Source organism: Petaurus breviceps, unplaced genomic scaffold, assembly GCF_028583685.1.
Source record: "Petaurus breviceps papuanus isolate PSGF00001 unplaced genomic scaffold, PetGlider_PUasm1.0 174, whole genome shotgun sequence".
Lineage (NCBI taxonomy): Eukaryota > Metazoa > Chordata > Mammalia > Diprotodontia > Petauridae > Petaurus > Petaurus breviceps.
Window position 1 is genome coordinate 54,071,304 of NW_027185761.1, and position 20,909 is coordinate 54,092,212.

Here is a 20,909-nt window from a genome sequence, read left to right on the forward strand (position 1 = left end):
CCCTCCTCCTCCTCCTCCTCCTCCTCCTTTCCTCTTCTTCTCCTCTCCTCTTGTTATGTCATACCACATTACTATCCTATCACATTGTAATTTAATTGATCCTCTCTTTCTTCCCCCTCTACAAAGCAAGCTCTTAATCTAAGATACAGGAACTTTATTTTTTTCTTCTTTGCTCTCCTAGCATGGTACTTGGGATGTGGTTTTGTTTGGTTTGGAGTGGTGGGATCATGCTGATTCCATTAGTGTTCAGAGACCCTCCTCCTCTCCAGCTTTGTTTCTGCCCTCTTTGCTTCTCCGATCACAGACCTGCCCCGGGGCCTGCCTCTTCTCAGTTCTGACTGCCTCTCTCTGACCATTAGTTCACAAGAGCACTAGCTATGCTTTACTCCCTCCTCTCTGGCCACCTTCCAGGTTGAATGATTCTGATTTCTCTTCTTATACTTGGACAAAGCTGCCGTACCTGTTTGGAGTCTTCTCTTTTTTGGGTTAAACATCCCCAATTCTTTCTGTCGATCCTCTTAGGTCTCATTCTTATAATCCTCCCTGGTCTCCTTCTTCTGGACTCATTCCAGGTTATCAATGCGCATATAAAATATGGCACCTAGAACCAAATACCGCACTCCAGTTATTATCTGGTGAAGGCAGAGAGCAGAGACACAACCACCGTCCTGTGTCCTGGACAATGTGCTTCTTTAAAATGCAGCCTAGGATTAACTTTTTTCATGTCAAATCAACACTTGATTAATTTCAAACTATTGGTCCATTAGACCCCCAAGATCTTTTTTTAAACAAATGACTGCCTCTCCAACTTGTATTTGTGAAATTAATTTTTGAACCTGTGTTTAACACTTCACAATTATATCAGTTGATTTTGCCACATCATATTTTACCCCATGTTTTAGGTTGTCAAGATTTTTTGGATCCTGGTTCCTGTCTATTAGTTAGATGCATATCTACGTAATTTCTTAATTTGATAAAAATATTTTTAAAAACAATATAAACTCCTGCTCTCACAGAACTTACATTTTCCTTAGACTCCACCTTCTTCTTCCTCCCCCTACCTCATCATTTTCGGTCTCCAGTGCTCCCAACAGCATTTTGTGATTGCTTGCTTTATAAGGGTACTTTACCCATATTATTGTATGTGTCAAAAATATAAATATCCTTTAAAAACCAGAGGGTATCTTGAGGATTTCATTTTTCTTAGACAGTCCATCTAAAAATATGACATTATTTTCCATTATTTTTTTGGCTATTAAAGATTGACTTTACAATTCTTTCCATGATGAAAACTAAATGGATACATAAAGATGTTATCTTGGGTGTTTCTTATCCACTAGTGACTAGAGACAGTCTAGTCTTCCTTCAGAAGAATAAGACATGACAACATCTTTCAGATAGTTATGAGAGGGAATAAAAGCTTTCCACTGGAACTGACTCTCGAGTAGTGTTAAATAAGCATAAACACTACAGTGAAACATGAAAATGGTCAAGCGTAGATGAGAGCTCATGTGTTCTGAAGTCTGCCACAGACACACAAGATGCACAATGCCATCCCGTCTGCCGGGGCCGCTCATTAAGTGATGCTCAGAAAGTATTTCCTGTTATTGTACGTGGTAGCACATTGAAATCACTTGCACCTCTGTTGATAAGGCATCACGGTTTCCCGTTGGACCAAATATGTGAATATGAAGAAAGACCTGGGATTTTGTTGGTGTGGGGTCCTCCTGCCCTGGTGGTCAGCCATCGACTGAGAGCTGGGAGGCACCTTAAGGGTCGTCTGGTCTGGTGACCTCATTTTACAGATGTGACCAATTATATTCTGTTTCCTAGTGGATAAATCATAGGGAGTTCTGCCATTCAGAGAGGAAATTATATCCCTGCCCTTACCTGTGTCCTTCATCATGGAGCCAGTAAGTGTGAGGAGCAGAATTTGACCCAGATCTTCCTGGTTTCAGGCCTTATCCTTTATATCAGGGGTTGTGCTTAAGCTTTTTGGTATCATGGACCCCTTTGGCTGCTGAGTAAACCTCTTCTCAGAAATTTAAAAAAATAAATACAGGGGTGGCCAGGTAGCACAGCGAGTAAGAGCACCGGCTCCAGTGTTGAGAAGACCTGGAGATAGAATCCCAGGCTCAGACACTTAGCACCACACCCAGAAGTAACTGGCCATGTAACCTTGAGCAGGTTACTTAACCCTGATTGCTTAAAAAAATAAATAAATAAATAAAATACAACAAAATATATAAGAACACAAATGAAACCAATTATATTACTATGCAATGATCAAAATACATATACATATATGTACATATACACACATACATATGTTTTTGTATGTTTATAGACAAATTCATGGGCCCCAGCTTAAAAATCCCTACTCTACATAGTTTTCCAAATATTGGCCCAGTACTTCCAGCCCACACCACCCCCCCAGTGACATCTGACATATTTCAAGTTTATAATCAGTGTAATCAGTGTCATTTTTCAATATTGACCTGTAAAGTTCCTTTGTTTTGGGGGCAGCTAGGTGACTCAGTGAATTGAGTGCTGGACCTCAGAGTCAGGAAAACTCATCTTCCTGAGTTCAAATCTCACCTCAGATACTTGCTAGCAGTGTGACCCTGGGCAAGTCACTTCTTTACCCTTTTTTCCTCAGTTTCCTCATCTGTAGAATGAACTAGAGAAGGAAATGGCAAACCATTCTAGTATCTCTGCAAAGAATACACCACATGGGGTCATGAAGAGACAGACATGAGTGAAATGACTTAACAATATGCCTTTGCATATTGTTAAGAGATTATGGGGCGGCTAGGTGGCACAGTGAATAGAGCACCGGCCCTGGAGTCAGGAGGACCTGAATTCAAATCTGGCCTCAGACACTTAACACAAAAACTAGCTGTGTGACCTTGGGCAAGTCACTTAACCCCAGTTGCCCACCAAAAAGCAAAAAAGAGTTGATTATCTGGAGACAGCTCACTTTTGGAGCAGCTTATACTTGGCTCAGTTTGGAAAATCTCTTCTTTCAGAATGTGTGATTGGCTCATCATTTTTACTTTTCCCCTCCACACACCTTCTATAGTGCATTATGAGCTATAAAGCAAAATGATACCATCTGCTCGGTCTTAGTCGGGCCCATTGATGGGAAGGCAGTTTCAGACGTATTGTGAGGCAGCATGAGACAGTGGAGAATGATGGTTTTGGAGTTGGAAGGCCTGGGTTCAAATCCCGGTCCCCCTGTTTATTGTTAGTGTGATATTGGATGAGTCACTTGTGCTCTCTGAGAGTCACTTTCTTCACTTGTAAAATGAGGAGTTTGGATCAGATGAACCCAAGGTAAATTTATCAAATAATAAAGAAGGGCACTTTACTGACCTGGGTCATTGGATTAATTTCCAAAAGAGCTGATGATATACACAGCACACACACACACACACACATTTCGATTAATTTCCAATAGAGTTGATTATATACATACTATATATAAAAAGTCATACACACATACATAGATAATGAACGGACATTCATTATGTATGTATATATATATGTGTTTGTGTGTAGGGGAATCTCTTTTTAGCACTTTTAAGATGTGTGAAGCATATTACATCGTTATCCCATTTTGTTCCTTATAACCCATTGTGAGGTGACTGCTCTAAGTAGTTATTATTTCCATTTTACAGATAAGGAAACTGAGGCTGAGATAATGTCTATGCTTCCTACAGAGTCACTTAACTAATGACTGCTTGATTAGAACTAAGGGCTTCTTGACCCCAAGGCCATTAAGCTCTTTGAGAGTCATGGAGTGTTTCATTCTTTGTCTTTGTATCTACAATGCCTGGTACACAGCAAGTGTTTAATAAATGCTTGCTGATTGATTGCGTAGCATTCAATTTGGCACACCCTGCTGCTGCTCCATTTAAGGGCTAGACTTAGGGTGCTTGGAACTCCCAAAGGAGAGATAGCCCGGTGCTCATTCAGGTTGGTACTTTCTCTGTCTTTGGGTCTTGGAGAGTTGTCTAGAGCCCTAGGAGGCTGAGTAACTAACTCAGGGTCACAGAGCCATCCTGTGTCAGAGGCAGGATTTGAATCCAAGCCTTCTAGGCTCCAAGGCTGTATCTCTGCCCTTATGTTAAAGCCCCATTCTATGATTCTCAACGGATTTGTATTAAATGGGGACTATTGTGAATTACACTGGTGTGCATGAAACTTTTCCCAAGGACGTCTGGTAGGGTCCAGTTTTCCTTCTGGGTGGAAAAAAAAGGAAAAACCCCTTAATCTCACAGTTGTCTCCTAATTTAATTGCTAAAGAGTTTCTCTCCTGCTGGGGGATTGACCATTGGTTGTCCTAATTTAAAATTTTGTCATCTCCTTCCCCCAGTTTATTATCTTTAAGGTTTATCAGCTGTTCAATGGAGCTGAGCTCTTTGTAGTTTACCGAAGGCAGACCCATTGAAAGAGAATGAGAGCTGAAACGACAGTGGAATTTGTTACATCAGAGGTTTCAATGAGAAAGTATATTTCTCCCACGAGTGAGAGAAACCCAAATAACTTAGAAATGACGAGTGATTAAGACGTGCTGTGATTTAGAAGTGATTTTTGGTTTTCGTTATTTTGGGTTTGACAGTGGAGGGAGAAGTGGTTGACAGGTTCAGTTATCCCCCTTCTCAATAACCTCCACACTCTGCTCTTTCCTCCCTTCCCCCACCACTGCTGATTAAGAGCAGACTTCTGCCCTGCTTTAGGACTGGTCCATGTTGTGAGTAGGCCCTTCGAGGAACATTATTTCACACTTAGGTCCACTCCATAGAGAAACATCGGAGAATCGGCATTGAATGTCCGGTTGGGGAAATTCGAAATTAGTCATTCCCCTCTCCTTCATGCTTAAATGGTTGGGAATGTATGCAGTTATTAAAATTCTCCTGCAGTAGGCCTGGATTCACCATTTCTGCAAGGCAATCAGAACTGATATGGATCTGTTTAAGTTTTCACAAAAATGTTGCCTCCTTCACAGTGACTAACCTGGACTGGGGGTTTCTAAAATGTATCCGTTTCTTTTTTCCATAATCTTTTCCCTCTAAATCCTCCATTCAACAGGCATTTTGTTAAGTACCTACTATGTACAGTGAGTGGGAGCCAGTGTGACATGTATGAACAGTTGCCCTTGTAGTCAGGAAGACCCAGGTTCAAGCCCTGCTTCTGACAGATGCTGGCAACATGAATCTGATCAAATCATCTAACCTCTCAGGGCTCTGGGCGTCGTCAGGGGTGGGAAATTGGGTCACCCAGGTTGTAAGTGGCAGAACTGGGATCATCAGTTGCTCTCTGTGCCCTGTTTTACCAGAACAAACTCCCTGGGGGTTGTGCCAAATCAAAATTATAGTTCAAATGTCATCTATCAGTTCATAAGCATTTATTAAGTACCTTCTGTGTGTGTTCCAGGCATGGTGCCAAGGGCTGTGGAGACAAAGAAGGGCAAAAATGCAGTTGCTGCTCCCAAAGACGACATCATATAAATCACATAGTGCCTCCCCCATGGCAGTTCTATGAAGTACTCAGGTTAAGTGTCATTACACTCATTTTACAGATAAGAAAATGGAACTCAAGGAGTTGGATGCATCTTGCAATAATCATCATCACTCCTATCTCTGTAGTGTTTGAAGCTTTGGAGAGTATCTCTCTCCCACAAAGCCTTGAATGGAAGCAGGATGAGTGTAATCCTGCCCAATTTTCAGGGGAGAAAATTGAGGGTCAGAGATGTGACTAAACTCCAGTCAGTGCTGACTTCCAGATCCAGCTTTTTTGAGTAATATCTTGTTTATACAGTGCTGCCTCAGTTTCCCTCTGTTTCTCATACTCCAGGAGGTTTGGTGAGGGGGGACAACAAAAACAATTATTTTTATTTGTTTGCATCTTTCCTGATCCTTGGACAAAGGGGTGTTTTTTTTTTCATTCACTCTCCTCCCCCTCTGCTTCTGGATGGGGCTGATGTTTCCTTTCATTCTCAGGTGATTGTTGCTGCTGGTCTCTGGCGGTATAATGTTGTTGTCTGTAGAAATACAGGTGTGTGCTTCGAACGATCATTCAGTCAACCAATGTGTATTAAGCCCCTTGCAGGTGTCAGTACCTGTGTGAGGAGCTCCGTATATGAAGATGCCAAGATAGACAGGTCGTTTAAATGGGATGGCCTTTAGAAGGAGGGTGCTGGAGTGTAAGCCAGCCCAGGATACCTTCCTTCCACCCGATTCCCTTAGATGAGGCCATCCAAAAGTCTGTACATTGTGCACATCATGGCTAATGTGGAGGAGAGACTCTGACCCCTCTCCTGTTTGCCAGATTTGCACCCACCTAACGCTAAAGCAAGAAGCTCATCATTTAAAGTTGCCCAGGCAACGCCAGATACTGATTTCATCAAAAGGAGAAGAGGTCACGGTGTGGGGAAGGCGAAAGGAGGGGGAGGGCTCTTTCAATGTAATACAGACTCCAGTTTGCTAAAATTGGATTTCCTATTTGAAGAAATGTATCTGTGCCATGGGCTGATTTCAGTGCAATTGGACAGAGGTCCTCAAACTACTTTCCACACTCTAATCAGCCATCAGATAGTGACACTCAGGAAACTGGGTATCATTGGCATTACCAAACAGACTATCGAGGTTATCTCTTTGGGAAATAGCAACTACCATCCTGCTGAGATGTCACCCCACCCTCGCTTCACAGCAATTTGGCCTTTTAAAGCTGAAAGTAGTGTTAGAGTTCATCTGGTCCATTGCTTTCGTTTTGTAAATAAGAAAATGGAGGCCCAGAGAGGCTGTCTGCCCAGCCTGGATACTCTCTCCCTCCTTGGATCACTGACCTCCCGAACCTCCTTTAAATCCCACCTAGAATCCCACCTCCTCCTGGAAGGCTTCCCTAATCCCACTGGATTCCAGTGCCTTCCCTCTGCTAACAACTTTCTGCTTATCCTGCTCATAACTTCCTTTGTATGCATTTGTTTGCATGTCATTTCCCCCATTAGATTTTAAGCTTCTTGAGGTCAGGGGCTGTCTTCTTCCACTGAGCACAGTGCCTGGTACACAGTAGATGTTTAATAAATGCTTATTGAATTGAATAAGTAATTGAAGGAACCGTGTTTTGACCCTATGTCTTCGAACCCAGGAGAATACAAACTCTTTAAGGAAAAGGATTCTTTCTTATTTTTGTTTCAAGAATCATAAGATTGGAGATCTGCAGCTGGAAGGGACCTTGGAGGCTGTCTAGTTCAACTCTTTTACAGAGAAGGAAACTGAGTCTGGGAAAGGTAAAATGATTGACCCCAAATCGCATAGGTAGTGAGCATCAGAGGCGGGATTTGAATCCAGGTCCCATTACCCCACAATCCAATGCTCCTTGTGTTGTACTCTGCCTCCTGTACCTTCTTTTGCTCTTTCATGACCAAAATACAAAGCATGTACCTGTTAAACAGACTTCCTTGGAGTGGCTGCTGGCAGTGAATGGGACAAAGGAAATAGCATTGGCTGAAATCTCTGGCAGCTTGAGGCTTCTCTGGGAGCTGTCCATCCAGCACTCCACTTCTCTGGCCCTAAGAGGCCGACCCTGATGTGGGTAGAGGGGCAGGTGGGTCCCCCCACTTTTTATGGTGGGTAAGGACACCTACAGATAGGAAAAACTTACTCGGTTCTCTTGACATGTGTCTACTCTTGCTATTGTATTGGCAAGTTGCTAAATTCTAGGCTTTCATTTTATTTCTTTGATTCAACCTGGGGGAGATCACATTACGATAAAAAAAAAGAAGTAAATAAATCTTTGTTCCTTCCATCCCCAGATTTCCATTAATCACTCCTCCATCTCTCCTCCCTTCTCACCCACATCTCTTCCTTTGGGTTTATTCCACCCACAACATCCTTAGTTACATTATGGCTAATGTAATGAGAGATCCTGCCTAGGAAATCAGGTGGCTTATGAGCTTTCAGTGGGTCCTTAAATGCATTTCCATCTTTTTTGCAAATCTATCCCCTTTGGACCTGAGAAATGTTTATAGCTGCTGCCTTTTGTTTAGAAGCAGCTTGTACACAGAGCACAGATGTTCATAAAGGCCTGAAGGAGAGTCATCAAAATAGGTGTGTCTTTGAACAACTTGGTAAATCGTTTTTGAAATCCATTAGACTACTCTTCCCCACCCCCACCCCCAACCTAATCTATCCATTCATAATGAAAACCCCACATTGGTCCTAACCACATAAGCCAGTGGCACACCTTGGCCATTTTACTCTTCACCAGTCTCATTTTATTACTTTCCATCTCAGTTGGCTTCAATTATGTATACAAACATATGTACTGTACATGTTTATATAGTTACACTCATATGTTTAATCATATGTATGTATCCCTTTGGAAAAACTCTCAGCTCCTTTCAAACCTATAATTCCTTGACCATCAAGCTAAGAGTAGATCAAATTCTATTTTCCCCAATGTTTGTCGTGTTGCAGCAAAGGCTACCAGCACTAATGGAAGGGATCATCACTAAGAGGGCCCACTTGTTGGTGCAGTTTTCTGGAAGGGATCTTGTTCAGGTTCGAGATTGGATTGCATGGCTTTAGGACTCCCTTTCAACCTTGGGATTAAGTGAAACCCTCTCCTTAATTTCTGATTTTAATGATTTGTCATAATTCCCTTTTGTAGTGTGCTACAGCATTCCACCAAAGCATGAATCCCTCACCTGTCCCTGGTTCCAGAAGGGCTGATTGTCCTTCAGAAAAAAAATAGAATTCAAGCAAACCCAAGGACCTTCTGATGTTCTTGGAGCCTTGCCTACAAGTACCTAAATGTAATTACTTGTTGGTTCCTGAGATGTAATTAATTAGATAAAAAGGAGATCAAGCATAATCCAAAAGGATAGAAGAGATTTTCTAAAGACTGAGAATATTTAATGACTCTATAAATGACAAAGCTATGACCATAAGCTCTTAGTGGTGGTAGCAGCTAGACTGGCCCATTGGTAGGATTGGGAAACCCGATGAAGGCAAAACTCCTGATGTAATGCAGGGCAAGACCAACCAGTGAGGGTTAGGAAGTTGGGTAGACTTTTTTTTTTTATAAAGGAGTTTTGTGAAAGTTTCCTTAATTATCTGCTGTGTAGGCTTTACACACCTGGGGCTGGCTGCCTTTGGCTGTTATTGTGAATGCACCTTCCTTCCAGCGGGTGTCGTTTAGAGAGTCTTTGGGTTCTTTGTCGAGCATTTCTTCTGACATCCCTCGTCTATTGTTATGGGGAAATTAAATTTCGTTCTGACAGCTGACCGCCAAGTCAGACTTCTAGGGACCATTTTGTCCATTGAGCCTCTGTGACATTGGGAAAAAGTGTGTTATCTATGAACATCTTCTTTTGGAGATCTTCCTTACAAAAATCCTTCAGCAAGCTTCAAGATGGGAGGAAAGAGGGTGTGTTTTTTTCCTATTCTCTTTTGAAAAAAAATATTCCCTTTCTCTGAGAACAGTGAGTGCTGAAAGCATCCATCTCTCTTGATTAGGGTAGATTCTGAGATTCTCAATTACAGGCAGCATGACTTTGCTCTGCTGTATACCCTCCACACGAGCTCTCCCTGTCTTCCTTCCTCCCTCAAGGAACAAAAGAATGAGCAGCTGTACTTACTAGAAACAAAATGTAGAATGTTTCTACCAATAATATTTAGTCTCCTTCAAAGTGAGAACTGTTTCTCTATCATCTTTGTATTTCTTTTTTTTTTCCTTTTACAGAATTTATTTATTTATTTTTAGTTTTCAACATTCATTTTCACAAGATTTTTGAGTTACAGATTTTCTGCCCATCTCTCCCCTACCCTCCGACCCCAAGAAGGCAAGCATACTGAATACTCCTTACCCCAGTCTGCCCTCTCTTATATTCCACCCTATCCCTCCTTTCCCCCCTTCCCCCTTACTTTCTTGTAGGGCAAGATGGATTTCTATACCCCATTGCCTGTATATCTTATTTCCCCGTTGCATGTAAAAACAATGTTTTAACATTTGTTTTTAAAACTTTGAGTTCCAGATTCTCTCCCTTCTTCCCTCCTCAACCACCCCCACTGGGAAGACAAGCAATTCAATATAGGTTGTACATGTGTAATTATGCAAAACTTTCCCATAGTAGACTTATTGTGATAGACTAACTATATTTCCCTCTCTGGGTTCCCTTCAGTTCTAGATCTACAATCCCAGTCTTAGAGGATTATCTGGCCTTCTTCTCTCTTGCTAAACAGAATCCCATACCCTCCTGCCAACTCTGCCTCCTTGACCATTTTCCTTTTACTCCTTTTCAGACCCTCAGTTGACTTTCTTTTCTGCTTAACAACATGCGTAGTTCTTTCCCATTCTTTTCAAAACCTTCCCTTGATCCAGCTATCCTCCTTAACCTTAATCTTAACCTTAATCTCATTCTACACCATTCCTCCCTTCTATTCCCAAACTCCTAGAAAGTCTTTTCTCATTACCTCCATTTTCTCACCACCCACTCACACTTCAGCCCCTTGTGTTCTGACTTCCAGTCCATCTACTCTACTGAAACTGCTGTCTCCAAGGTTACCAATGATTTCTGAAGTGCATAAAATTGAATGGTATGTTTTCAGTACTCCCTCCCATACCCTTTTTTTTCTCCAGTTTTGGACACTGTTGACCATTACTCTTTCCTGGCGTCTTTCTCTACCTTTGGTTTTTATGATAACACACTCTTTGGGTTTCCTTCTATCTGTTGCTATACTATCACTCAGCACCCTTTCCAGGATGATAATGTATCTCCTCACTCCCAAGTGTGGTATGTGTCATATACAATTCTGTTCTAGACTCTCTCCTCTTCTCTCTCTGTACTTAGATTTGGTGAATTCATTTGTTGCAGTGCAGTGTGTTTGATTACCTCCTCTATATAAATGCCTTCAAAGATAATGCAGTCAGCCCTGATCTCTCCTGCACTCCAGTCTGCATCTCTCACTGCTTGCTTGTCTTTTCCACCTGGAGGTTGTGTATGTACCATGCACTCAACATAGGACAATAGAGTTAGAGTAGGAGGGTCCATTAAAAGCCTTCGAGTCTGAGCCCCTCATTTTGCAGATTAGGAAACTGAGGCACAGAGAGTTCAGTGATATTCCCAGTCACATAGCTATTAAGTATCAAAGATGAGATTTGCACCTATGTCTTAGTGATTTCATGGATGAGATTCTAGCCAGTATTAAATGCTACCCTTTAAAACAAGAGGGAATTTAGCCAAAAGGGTGTGAACCATCAGCATTTTAGTTAATAGTTCAACTTACTAACCATTTGTACCACAGTCCTGCTTAGCAGCCTGCATCTCTTCCTCTAGCCCTCCTCTCCTTTCAGCTTCTTAATTCCTGTTGATGGTTATCTAGATTTTCTTCTTGGCTCCTGTCATTCTGCACTCCAGCACATCCAACCATTGTTATGTTTGATTAATACTTGCCCTAAAGCATCTAGCCCCTTTTTGCTCTTGTGCAGCCTTTGCTTGGGTCCAGGCCTCCATCACCTCTCACTTGGGCTATCATAATAATCTCCCATTGACTTCCTTGCTTGCAACCCCACCCGTCTCTGGTCTGTCCCCTTCTCCACCCCACCCCACCCTTGCCAGGCTGACATTTGAAGTTTCCTAAATCACAGATAGGAGCATATCACACTCCCGTTCATTCATCTTTAGTGGTTTCTTGTTGCATTTTAAACTTAGAACAAAATGCCCAGCTTCTTAAATTGGCATTGAATGTCCCCCAGCAGTAAGCTTGAGCCCACCATACTTGCCTTTCCGCACTCCACATTCTGGCCAAATTGGACAACTGCCATCAACAGTGAGCTGAATACAACCTCATTCTACAGAAAGTCTTTTTTGGTCCCCATAACTACAGTATCGTGCCTTGATCTTTTGCTGTTTTCTGCATATTTTTTAAGCATGTTATCTCCCCTGATAGAATAAAAACTCCTCTTAGGTAGGGTCTCTTTTATTTTTTTCTTCGTATTAGCCTTTACAATGGTGCCTTGAACATCATAGACACTTAGTAATAAATGCTTATCGAACTAAATGGAATTTGTTGTTTTTACAAGAGCAGGATTTTTGGGGAAAAGATAGGAAGTTATAAATGAGCTGACAGTGCTGTGAGTGGGGAGGAGTTTTTGATAGGACTGGTGTAATGCCTGACACATAGTGGGTGCTTAATAATGTTTATTGATTATAATTGATGTTTGAGGATACTGATTGTCTGTGTATTTGTATCCCTGTTACATGACTAGGGCTTAATACACCCTTGTTGATTTGAAGTGAAGTGATTCCTTCTAGATGATAAAGTCCATGAGGACAGGGGCCAGGTCATTTCTTTTATTGTTTTATAGACAATATCTTAGCAAAGTGCTTTGCATATATTAGGTGCTTAATAAATGCTTATTTAATAAGAATGGATATGGACCAAAAATATTTGCTCAGAAATGTGGTCTCAGAAAATACCTCAGTAGGCTTCACTTTTGTGTTCTTGGTTACTCAGGAAGTGAGAATGCTTCTTTGGAGTTGTTTAGGATGGTTGCAATATTGATTAACAAACCCTTCTGCTTTCATATGAAAAATGGATCCCGGTTCTACTACATTGGGTTATAATTCCATTGTGAGGTTTTGATGAAATTAAATTATTCCCAGATAAAAATGCCTGGCTACTTCCTTCAACATATCCTGACTCTGTGTAGAACCTGTCTCCTCTTTCATCTTTTCTTTATTCCTTGTCATTCTGAACATGGTAATACCATTTTTATAAGGCTATTTTGAAAGGATAACTCCTAAAGATCAACTACATTTGTATCACTTCTTAAAAATGGAAAAGACACTATAAGATTATATGTATGTATACCTATATAGCTATGTATTTATATCTTATCACCTCAATCTCAAATCTTATCTGTCTTATCTTATTCAGTGTGGGGTGATTAACAGTGCTCTAGATTTAAGAGTCAGGAAGACCTGAGCTGACCTCTGGCATCCCTTCCAACTCTGAGATTCTAATATTATCTGAATGCAAGCATCTGGAGGGCAGGGTCACTTCCATTTCAACAGCAGGACATAAGCAAAATGGGAAGACAAGTAGGTGAGGGATTCAATGATGGAGAATGGTGCATGTGTATATCATTGAATAAAACAAACTCCTACATTGGCCACATTAAAAAAATAAATGTATGTTTAGACATATATGTGTCTGTATACATACACACACATATCTGTCTCACTGCACTCTGAGTCTATCACCTCCATATCTGCAGATGGGTAAAATGTTCCTCTAGAATCATGGCTGGTCCTTGCATTGATCAAAGTTCCTAAATCTTTCAAGGCTTTCTATAAATATTGTTATTATTATATAAATTGTTCTCCTGTTTCTGCTGACTTTACTCTGCCTCTTCCTGTAAGTGTTTCTGGGATTTAAAAAATCCATCTCCATCATCATTTCTCATAGCATATTTGTATCTACCACATTTGTGTACCGTAACTTGTCCAGTCATCTGCCATTTGATGGGAACCTCTTCATTTTCCAATTTTTTGATGCTGCAAAAAGTCACTATAAATGTTTTTATATGTATAGCTCCTTTTCCTCTTTCTTTGATAACTTTGGGGGTTAGGGACTCAACAGTTGGTATCATGGGGTTAAAGGCTATGCACACGATATGTTCAGGCTTTTTAGACACAGTTCCAGATTGCTTTCTACAATGTTCAGACCAGCTGATAGCTCCACCAACAGTACATTAATTTACCTTTCTCCCCCAACAGCTCCTCAAGCATTTGCCATTTTTCTTTTTTTTAGTCAACATTGCCAGACTGGGGGGTGAAAGATGAACCTCAGAGAATTTTTACTTTGAATTTTTCTAATTATTACTCTTTTAAAGCATTTTTTAAAAATATGGCTACTGATAGTTTGAATTTCTTCCTCTGAAAACTGTGTTCTTTGACTATATACCAGAATCGCTCTAATTCTTATAAAATGGTTTCGGTTTCCTATATATTTTAGAAATTAGACTTTTGTTAGAGAAATTTGCTGCACATATCTCCCCTTCCCCACTTTCTTGCATCTCTGATTTTAGCTGCATTGGTTTTGTTTTTTAAATTTTATGTAATCAAAATTGCCCATTTTGACATCTGTGAACCTCTTAGTTCATCATGAGTTTATCAGTCATAGATATGACAAATAATTTCTTCATTTCTCCTCTGATTTATTTGTAATGTCACCCCTTATGTCTAAGTCATGCACCCATTTGGAGCTTGTTATGTGATAGTGTAGACCCAGTTTCTGCCAGTGATTTCCAGTTTTTCCAGTTGTTTTTATTGAATAGTGATTTCTTGAGCCGAATAACTGGGATCTTTGGGCCTATCAAAAACTAATATATTGATTTGCTTATGTATATTGCATACCTAATTCATTCCAATGATCAGCTTCTTTGTTTCTTAACCTGTGCCAGATTGTTTTGGTGATTATCTTTTTGTAGTATGGTTTGAGATTTGATGTTGTTAAGCCTTCTTCCTTCATATTTTCCCCCCATTTTTCCATTGAAATTCTTGACCTTCTGTTCCTCCAGATGCATTTTGTTCTATTACAGATAATGATGGCTCAACTAAGAGCCATATAAAACTAATTCGATGAATACTAATTAACATATTTTAAAAGTCTGTTCATTCCTATGTCTTATAATTTTTAAAAAACAGGAATGGGTGTTATATCTTATCAAAAGTTTGAGCATCTTTTGACAAAATCTTATGAGTTTTGTTGTTCTTATTAATATGATCAGTTAGGTTAGATTTTTTCCTAATATTGAATCAGCTCTGCATTCCTAATGAAAATGCAAACTGATAAGTGTATGTAATCTCTGTGCTGTGTTGCTGTAGTCTCCTTGCTAATGTATCATTAATTTTTTTTCATCAGTATTCAATAGGGATTTTGTTTTATAGTTTTCTTTCTTTGTTTTGACTCTTCTTGGTTAAGACATTAGAATCCTGTTTGTAACATTGAAGCTATCTAATAAGACTCCTTTTTCTATTTTTTTAACCTTACATAAAGTAGCAATTGATTTTCTTTAAATGTTTAATATAATTCATTTGTAATTATTTGGTACTATTTTTTTATGGGAGTTCAGTCATGTCTTGTTCAATTTTCTTTTTTCATATTTATTGTTCTGTTAATATGAACTTAATTATATTTTATAAATATCATTCCATTTCAGTTAGATTGTTAGCTTTATTCACATACAAATAGGTAGAAAATGTTTTTTTAAAATAATTTATTTTCTTTATTTTTTTCTTTGGTGCAAATTTAGGTTTTAAATTATTGATTCTGCAAGTTTGTTTTTTCATATTTTGAAAATAAAGCTAGGTGTCAATTTATCCATTTTATTATTATTTTAAAAGCTCTTAGTTTTATTGATTAGTTTAATGGGGTTATTTTTTTTCTTTCAATTTTGTTGCTCATTTGAATTTCAAGATTTCCATGTTGCCATTTAATTGAGAGTTTTTAGCTGGTTGGTTTTCTAGTTTTGTTTTATTTTGATTTCCATGCCCAGTTTGTTAATCTGCTCTTTCTCTTTTTTATTGATGAACATTTTTAGACATATAAATTTTCCTTGGAAGACTATTTTGGGTGTGTCTCCAAAATTCTGATATGTTGCTTCATGCTTGCCATTTTTAAAATGAAATTATCTATTGTTCCTATGATTTATCTGACTTATCCATTCTTTAGGATTAAGACATTTAGTTTTCCATTAATTTTTATTCCTTTTATAAGTAACCCTCATTGAATATAGTTTGATTGCATTGTGGTCTGTAAAATATGTTTTTGGTATTTATGCTTGTTTTTATGTCCTGTTATGGTCAATTGTCTTAAAGATGCTGCAGCATGTAGATAAGAAATATGCGTACTCCATTATGCTCTCATTCAGAAATCTCCAGAGGTCTTGCAAATCTAACTTTCTAAAATTCTATTCTAGTCTTTTAACTTCTTTCTTTTTTTAAATTAGATTTATCTAGGTTTGAAAGAAGTAAATTGAATTTCCTGAATTATTATAGTTTGTTATCTAGTTTAAATACTATCCCATTTGGTATATATGTGTTCAGTATTGATATTACTTCATTGTCCAGCATAACTTTCAGAAAAATATCATGTCGTTGTATATATTTTTAAAATTAATCTTGTTTTTGGGGCGGCCAGGTAGCACAGTGAGTAAGAGCACCGGCTTCAGTGTTGAGAAGACCTGGAGATCGAATCCCGGGCTCAGACACTTAGCACCCACCCAGAAACACCTGGCCATGTAACCTTGAGTAAGTTACTTAACCCCAATTGCTTAGGGGCGGCCAGGTGGCTCAGCAAGTAAGAGCACCGGCTCCAGTGTTGGGATGACCTGGATCAAATCCGGGCTCAAATACTCAGCAGCACACCCAGAAATAACTGGCTGTGTAACCTTGAGCAAGTTACTTAACCCCGATTGCTTTAAAAAAAAAAAATTAATCTTATTTTTACTGTTGCCTTTTCTGAGATTGTGATTGCTACCCAGGACCTTTTTTTTTTTCTACTTCAGCTAATACATAATCATTTTTGTGCCAGTCCTTTATCTTAACTTTGTGTGAATCTTTATGCTTCAAGTGTCATTCTTTTAAAGAATATATTGTGAGAATCTGTTTTCTTATCCCTTCTGTTATAATTTTCTGTTTTATGGGTGAGTTCATCCCATTGATAGTCACAGTATTTATTGATAATTGTGTACTTCCCTCTATCCTCTTCTTTTATTCTTTTACTTCTATTTGTTTTCAGTTACTTTTTTATTTTATTTTTTTTAAGCATGGAGAATTTTTTTTTATTATTTTTTTGTTGGTTTGTTTCAGATTTTCTCCTGCCTCATCCCTTTCCTCTACCCATGGAGAAAGTAAGAAAAACACAACTCTTCATAAACATGAATAGTCATGCTTTAGCTAGGTTGTTTGTAAAGAAAGAAAAAAATATGCTTCAGTCTATATTCTGAGTGTATCTATCCTCTTATCTTGAAGTGTGTGCCATGTTTTATGATGAGTTCTTTGGATTTTTGGTGGTTCATTGGGCTGATTAGAATTACTAAGTTTTTCAAGGTTGACTAACTTTACAATATTGCTCTTACTGAGTAGATTGTTCTCCTGGTTCTTCTCACTTTACTTTGCATCAGTTCATGTAGGCCTTCCCAGGTTTTTCTGAAGCCATTCTCATCATCATTTCTCATAACAGTATTCTATCATATTCATATACTGTACTTTAGTCATCCACTCTCTAATTGATGCTTGCTTTCTAATATTTTGTAAATAAGAGTCATTTTCCTCTTTCTTTTATCTCTTTGGGGTATAGACCTAGTAGTGGCATTTTAGGACTATGCACAATTCAGGAACTTTTGGGGCATAATTCCAAAGTGCTTTCCAAAATAGTTGGACTAGTTCATAGCTCTACCAGTAGTGCACTCATGTACCTGTTTTTCACACCCCCTCTAGCATTTATCATTTTTTTTTCATTTCATGTCACCTTAGCCAATCTGATAGGTATGAAGTCATGCATTAGAGTTGTTTTAATTTGCATTTTTCTAATTATTAGTGATTTAGAGCTTACCACTCCCCCCCAAGTGACTGTTAATAGATTTTATTTCATCCTCTAAAGACTGCCTATTCATATTCTTTGACCATTTATCAGTTGAGGAATACCTCTTTTAGATTTGACTTAGTTCCCTATATATTTTTTAAATGAAACTTTAGGAAACAAACAAACAAACAAAAAAACTTGCCACAAGGATTTCCCTCTTGAATTTCCTGCTTTTCTTCTAATTTTTATATGCACTGGTTTTATTCGTGGGGGGAAACATAGTTTTATGTAATCAAAATTATCAATTTTTCTCCTGTGTCTGTTGAAATAATTATGGGATTTTAATTGTTTTTATTATTGATATTATCAATTATGCTTATAGTTTTCCTAATAGTGAACCAACTCTATAATCCTGGTATAAACCCAGTCTGGTCATAGTGTAATGATCTTTGTGTTATAATGCTATAATCCCCTTGATAGTATTTTATGTAAAGTTTTCACATGACTATTCTGTAGGGAAATTGGTTTATATATGATTTAGGTGTTATTATCATATTTGTACCATAGAAGGAATTTTTAAGAACTCTTGCTTGACCTTTGTTTTCCCAAACAATTTATGTAGTATTGGAATTAATTATTCTTTAAATGTTTGGTAAAATTTACTTGTAAATCCATTTGGTCCTGGGATTTTTTTCCCCTTAGGGGCTGTGTTTATGGATCATTCAATGTAGTTTTCTGAGATAGGATTATTTAAGTATTCTATTTCTTGTTCTGATAATCTGGGTAATTTATATTCTTTTAAATATTTATCCATTTCATTTAAATACTCCATTTTACTGTTATATGGTTGGGCCAGATAGATCCAAACAGTTGCTTTTATTTCCCTTTCATTAGTTATGATTTTGCCTTTTTTATTTTTAATACTGTTCATTTAGGTTTCTTCTTTTTTTTAAACAAGTTGACCAGTGGTTTATCTTTTATTAGATTCTTTTAAAAAAACAGCTTGTAGTTTTATTTATTAGTTCAATGAATTTTTTACCTTTTATTTTCTTAATCTCTGTTTTAATTTTTTTACAGTATTTCCATTTTGGTGTTTAATTGACAGTTTTTAATGTTTTTCTAGTTTCTTTTTTAGTTACATGTCTAATTCATTGATTTGTTTATTCTCTTTTTGATATGAGTATTTAGAGATATAAATTTCCTCTAAATAATGATTTGGTTCCATTGCACAAATTTTGGTATATTGTCTCATTGTTGTCATTATCTTTAGTGAAGTTACTGATTTTTTTCTGTGATTCATTTTTTGACTCAACCATTCTTTAGTATTAAGTTATTTAGGTTCCAACTAATTTTTAATCTATGCCTCAGAGGCCCTTTATTAAATGTAATTTTGTTGTGCTATGGTCAGAAAAAGTATGCATTTAATATTTCTGCTTTTCTGCATTTGTTTGTGAGGCTTTTATTCCCTGATACATGACCAATTTTTGTGAAGGTGAGGCACACAGATGATGAATAGGTATTCCTTTCTACTCCTATTCAGTATTCTCCAGAAGTCTATAATATCTAAATATCTATAATGTCTTACATTCTATTAATCTCCTTAACTTTTTTCTTGTTTATTTTATGATTAGGTTTATCTAACTCTTAGAGAAGAAAATTGAGGTCTCCCTTCAATATAGTTTGTGGTACGGTCCTTGCTCTATCCCATCCTCAAGTTATTGTTGACCTTTCTGTCTGACCATCTCTTGAAGAAATGACTTAATGTGATTTTTTTTCTGGAATTTTCAGACCATGACCCAATATGGTTAATTTTCTATATTTTTGTAGAGGAAATATGGTGGGTGCTAGGATATCCTTTGTAGTGATACTTTGCTACCTTGTCTCTGCCTCTCATATGTCAATATGAGCTCATTTTTAAATATAAATATGTACCAAACAATAAAGACAAAGAATAATTATAACTTTTACTCTGTAGAAGATAAAGGTAGGAAAAATCCAAATTTCTTAGCTCTCCATTATGTCTATGTCACATTTGCCCAGTAAAATATATAGTTTCTAGGGGGCACATACTTAGAAATCCAATACAGAGGCACAGGAGTTGGAACACATATATGATGGGTAACTTTACAATTCTGATCTGCAGACCTTGATGTCCTTGGTCCCTTTAGGAACAGTTTCCACCACCCAAAACAACTTCTCTTCCTTCTTTTCCTCTACTGGAGAAAAGTCTTCCTCTTCTGCTCTTGACCTAATAAAATGGTGAGAAGTGCTTTTAGCTTTCAGCCACTCTTAATACAATGCTGAGCAAGTACTACTTTCTTTGGAAAAATGTTCAGTGACAAGCAGATCCCTTACAATGGAGAATTGTAAATCTCCTCAAGTGGGCTCTTTGGGTGATGTAGATAAGCCCAGCCAACTTGTTACTCAATAAAACTCTGCTTTCTCCAGTTAACTTCTAGCAAAGTAAAGCAACAGAAAGCTTCTTAGAAGTACAATTGACAGTAAAACAGATTTGTTCAGTCGTGACCTCATCTGGGGTTTTCTTGGCAAAGACACTAGAGCGATTTGCTATTTCCTTCTCCAGTTCATTTTACTGATGAGGAAATGGAGGCAAACAGCCTTAAGTGACTTGCCCAGGGTCACAAAGCTACAAAGCTAGTAAGTGTCAAGATCCAAATTTGAACTCAGCTCCTCCTGACTTCAAGGCCAGCACTCTGTTTATTGCACCACTTAGCTGCCCCAGTAAAACAGAAGCAAAACCTTTAGAAACCAGCAAGGGCAGTAGAAAGCATCTAGGCATCCAAGAATTTTCTTCTCTTTTAGCCTATAGATAGTTAACTCTGGAGAGTGAAGCTCAGAAAACTCTGTACACAACATCAGTTTGCAAGTCTCTTCAAGAAACATAGAAGAACCCTCTCAGCTGACCTCACCTTTCTCCAGCCAATCCTCAAATCAAGACTGTTTTGCCAATCAGCAGGCTCCCAGCACAGCACCCGCCTATCATCAATCAGTGATCTCAGCTGGAATCAGCTTCTTTCTTTGCTTTCTGGGTCTTTTCTCCTGAGTTTCTGATGCTGCTGCTTTTGCCCACCTTACTCCCTTGCTTTTTCTTCCATTAATCTTTTCCTAAAGATTCTTTTTTTTTTTTAAGCAATCGGGGTTAAGTAACTTGCTCAGGGTTACACAGCCAGTTATTTCTGGGTGTGGTGCTGAGTGTCTGAGCCCGGACCTGATCCAGGTGCTCCTACTCGCTGAGCCACCTGGCTGCCCCTAAGCAATTGGGGTTAAGTAACTTGCTCAAGGTTACAC

The 20,909-nt window shown here is 38.3% G+C and overlaps 1 protein-coding gene across 11 annotated transcripts in view; it reads left to right on the forward strand.

Annotated features, from left to right (window-relative positions):
* The window catches only part of FHIT (fragile histidine triad diadenosine triphosphatase), a 1,710,176-nt gene that overhangs the window by 227,455 nt on the left and 1,461,812 nt on the right, over positions 1-20,909 (forward strand). For 3 of the 11 annotated variants that reach the window (XM_069084216.1, XM_069084217.1, XM_069084208.1), the window contains exon 3: positions 16,886-16,926. The exons of the other annotated variants lie outside the window; for them this stretch is intronic. The gene's annotated coding sequence lies outside the window, so the exon portion shown is untranslated. The remainder of the gene's footprint in view (positions 1-16,885; positions 16,927-20,909) is intronic. 11 annotated transcript variants of the gene reach the window in all.